Below are 4,933 nucleotides of genomic sequence, written 5' to 3' on the forward strand. Positions count from 1 at the left end.
TATACTAACAGTTATAATTAACTTATTAACTATACTAACAGTTATAATTAACTTATTAACTATACTAACAGTTATAATTAACTTATTAACTATACTGGCAGTTATAATTAACTTATTAACTATACTAGCAGTTATAATTAATACATAAATAACGTTTTATATTTGATAGATTGGTTAGGCAGAGTATTCATAATGAATCTAAGTTTCAACGTTTTATAGTTTTCATTACATTTACCAACTCACGGTTTATATGTCAAAAACAGTTGTAGTCCTGCGATTTTTGTATGTTTTTTTCATATACATATGATGAGGACTTCTACTGACTGACAATTTTTTTGTAATAATTTTGTCATTTTTGAGGTGTTTTCACGTAATAATGACAGTAGCCACTATTTTTGTGAAAACAACATCGATCTGGTTTAGAAATAAATAAGAACATAATATATGATAAAAATACACGAAGTAAAATAAAAAAAGATATTATTTGTCAAAACTAAAAATGGCGAAAAAGAAACGTTTTAATATTTTAAATATACAACTTCAGCGTTATGAAAGCTAGCGTAGAATCTTAGTACGAAGAGGAATTTGTTTTATAACAAAGTCACCGTCCGTAATTTTGAACTACTGACCAGAAGAAAGGCACCCAGAAAGTAGCCCCCAACCACCAAACGTTCATGCTAAGGTATGGACTGTCATTTTTGTAACGCATCCGTAAGACTAAAATGTGATGAATATCTTTGTGGTATCGCATCAAATCGAAGCCGGCTCGCTAGCCACGAAATCCAGAAGTGTACAACAGGGCCGAGCCGCGTACCCGGCATACGACTAAGAATTTCTGATAATGTAAAGTTCGTAATAACATGAAACGTATGCAGCTACACTCCAGTTCAATTACTGAAGTTCGGTGATGATATGTTCGGTTATGCTATAAATACATAACATACAGTCATAACACTTTCTTCTGAATGATTCTATACTATATCTGTAGTATTTTGCACGTGATTCACTAATTCTAATCTATCTGTAGTATTTTGCACGTGATTCACTAATTCTAATCTATCTGTAGTATTTTGCACGTGATTCACTAATTCTAATCTATTTCTTACATAAAATTCCGTTTATACTTCATTGTTTCTTTCTAATATCCGGGATCTTCTTCTTGTGACCGATTCCGCATGTATTATCCTTTTTTGTTTTTATCTACTGACTTACTCACGTTTTGTCCTCGTGCAATCTTACAACCTTTTGTGCACTTACATGACTTATACAAACTATTGCACTTTTCTTTGCGTATTTACAACATGTATGCAAGCTTTCGGAGTCTTAGAAGCTGCTATATATAATATGTAACTTGTCATTCTAGGCGGTATTCTCTTTACATCCCTAAAGTAGCTTTAAGTAAAAGTAACATTAATAATTCTCAGTTAACAGATAGATAGATGTATAAATAGACAGACAGATAGACAGAAAAACAGATAGAAAGCTAGACATATAAACAGACAGATAGATATACAGAAAGTCAGACAAATAGATAGATAGAAACAACTCTAAGCCAACTGCTTACACAGCGGTATGCCTGCGAAGTTACAACGCTAGAAACCAGGTTTTGATGCCCGTGATGGGCAGAGCACAGGTAGCCCACTGTGTAGCTTTGTGCTTAACTTCAAACAAAAGCTACAACATTTATTTATATTAGAATCAAACTGCATTTTACGCTTCTGTGCTACTGCGTAGCAAGATATTCTGAGACAAAGAAGGATAATTTTCATGTTGTAGAGGGCCTGCATTCCAATTAACGAACATGATTGTTTCGACAAGAAGAGTACACACGTTCGAAACGTACGTAACACGGTGCTTATTTAAAGAAGTCACATAATACGGTGATTATTTATTACAGGCCCTGTAATACGGAGTTTATTTCTAGACGTTTATTTTTAACATAGCTGCATACACTACGTTTGACTATTTGAGTCATGTGACTGTATTTTACAAACAAACTAAGATAATGCTTAATGACAGAAAGTCTTCCTGGATTATAGCGGTACGCATTATGATTATGACTTTTTACGGATATTCTAATTCTCTTTTTAGGTATTCATGCATTAAAACCAATTTATTCTGCCGACAAACAGGTCGAGCTCAGCTGGAAGATAATACTTTGGCGGGCTGCCGTTCCGGATAATCGGGGTGCTTATTGTTGCTTAATATTTAGTCCATGCTGTCTCTCGTCATCTAGTCACTCAGGTTATTTAGTATATTATGTCTGCACAGAATATCTTGACAGCAGGCACGCGCAGTGGGTATCTAACGTGAGATGTTACGAAATACGAGTTCGTGACCCCAGTTCCTTTGACTCAAGGGATGACGCCCCACTTCTAGCAAGGGTGTAGGATTAGGGTGCATCTTGAAGAGATTCTCCACGTGAGACCCACTCCCTGCTGCCAAAACTATTTAAAGTTTCTCTGTTGCTAATCGCCAACAAAAGCTCCATTTCTGTTTATACTCACCGAGTGAAGGACACCAACCAGCCCGAGGGTCGACTACCACGGCTGAAACTTTCTTCCCTTCGTAGCTAACAGGCTTGATTTTCCACGGCTTCAGAAAGCGGCTGAGCTGACATTATCCGAAAGTTTAGGTGTTTTCTTTCTTGTTGCGTACAAAACTTGATCTAAAAATTCCCATTGATATTCATGAAAACGAAAATGGAATCTAGAGAAAACTTACGTTAAGTTACCGAATAAATATTAGGTGTTTCGAACCAAACGACATCAGCAGCGCTATGTCGCGCTCACCTCGAACACTACTTACAGCTTTTCATCGAGGCGGAAGGCGATGACGACAGTAGCGGGCGCTAATTCCCTACCTAATAATACACTACCTGATCTAATGGAGGAGCTGCCGCGACAAGCCCACCGCCTCCCGTCTGGAGAGACAGGATGCCGCACGCTGTTCGCCGCTCTTGCGAACGGTGCTTGTACAGTTGGTACAGCACTATTTGCTTGCCACCCATTCAACGCACCAGTTTTGAAATAACGGAAGTCTTGGTTAGATTATAGAGGAGAAAGCAGAACTTGTGGTCTTCTCTATGAACTAGTGTTCTCAGCCAAAACCTTCGGGAGGAAAATGTACAAGTTTCGTTTTATGAGAAGAACAAGTTGTAAAATTTGTAGGCACAATAATTGTGTTCGGCTTCAAAGATGATTTTAAATTTTACGCATTATTCTTCATAAATTATGTCTCACGGTACGGAAGGCTTAGCACTTATAAGTTAATTTTTTTGTTGTTCTTCTTCTTCTTCTTCACTGAAAAGTATTGGAAAGATAATTACTTTTTTTTCCCAACCCCTCCTTCAGCAACATGTACACAACTTCTGACCAGTAATAAATCATAAGACATATTCAGGATAATTCATATTTTTATTTAGTTAGCAACAAGTTTCATTTATTGGTGGTTAATAAATATTGTCGTGTTTTTGTTTTTAATTTGTAAATTCGAAGTTTCGAATGCATTACTACATAGTGTAACATTCCAATACGTGCCAAAGCTATAAATCACGTAAAAAGTTTATTCATGTATTGTTTATGTTACTAAATATATATGTATGTATATACGCTCTTCAAAAGTGCAATGAAACTGGAAATAAGACTAACCTATTTCCTAATGTACAAAATAAAGATTTAAAGGTATTTATGTACGCATTAAGATGTATTATATATTAGAACAAATGACGGGCATTTTACATAGATAATTCTGGAAATAAAGTGACTTTTAGGTAGGAAACATGCTGTGACCTTAGAAAAGCGGTTAAAGATGTGATATTTTTTAATAGTTTGGTCATTTTCTGAATGTTATTAAAGTTATAAAAAAACACCAAATATATCTTATTTTTTCTATAAATTAAAACTTCAAACCGATGTCATCTAGTATGATCGCAATGTTATCTGATGTGTCGTAGATTCTTTTATGCCATATTTATATAAACTACTCTATTTCCTTACCTGTCTTACTGTTTATCTATTGATCTTCTGCCTATCTGTCTGTCTATAATTTATCCAAATTAATTGAGGTTATGATAGAAAATGACGAGATAATCATAATCTACGCGCTATAAAATATTTCCATTGTTCAAATAGATTAAATTTAACAGGTGATAATTTTCTTTTGGGTTTAATTCTTTGAACGTATTCTAACAAATTGTGAGCTCCTTTCTGCATTTGTATAATTAGTTTTCAGTGAAGATAACCAACGCTTGAAAATCTCCAGTATGTGTGATTATATGCGTTTCTCAATCCGCGGTAAAAACAAGTTCGAAGCATGCACGACAGTTTCTGCCTTACAAATTAAACATCCTTAGATACGTGATTAAATAGTTTTCTACAAATGATTGATAAGTAACGTACATCAAAGTACGATGTACAAAACTTACAGTTACCATGCTTATTTGTGATAATCTGTTGTTTGGTTTTAGTTTTGTGTTATTGGAAATGCAAAAGTTTTTAACACGCAAATCTCTAGTTTTGAATAATGAAATAACATCTATGATTAAATCAATTCGAGCATTACAGCTTTTAAGAGAATTTTTAAAGAGCTAAAGATCTCATAACAAAGGTAGCTGTAAAGGATAAATATAAGGTTTACATCTGGTATAGAATAATATCTTATAACGAAATATTGTTTGCGTTGATTACTGGCTTAAAAACAGATGAAGTGAAGAATGATCCTACAGTTTACGTTGATTACTGACTTAAAAACGGATGAAGTGAGGAGTGATCCTACAGTTTACGTTGATTACTGACTTAAAAAACGGATGAAGTGAAGAATGATCCTACAGTTTACGTTGATTACTGACTTAAAAAACGGATGAAGTGAAGAATGATCCTACAGTTTACGTTGATTACTGACTTAAAAAACGGATGAAGTGAGGAGTGATCCT

General features: G+C 34.6%; 1 long non-coding RNA gene across 1 annotated transcript in view; it reads right to left on the reverse strand.

The window, feature by feature from the left end:
- The window catches only part of LOC106461482, a 63,479-nt gene extending 60,578 nt beyond the window's left edge, over positions 1-2,901 (reverse strand). The window contains exon 1 of the long non-coding RNA XR_001290925.2: positions 2,508-2,901. This is a non-coding gene — a long non-coding RNA (uncharacterized LOC106461482). The remainder of the gene's footprint in view (positions 1-2,507) is intronic.
- Between the last annotated feature and the right edge of the window lie 2,032 nt (positions 2,902-4,933).

The sequence above is a fragment of the Limulus polyphemus genome, unplaced genomic scaffold, assembly GCF_000517525.1.
Source record: "Limulus polyphemus unplaced genomic scaffold, Limulus_polyphemus-2.1.2 Scaffold969, whole genome shotgun sequence".
Taxonomy (NCBI): Eukaryota; Metazoa; Arthropoda; class Merostomata; order Xiphosura; family Limulidae; genus Limulus; species Limulus polyphemus.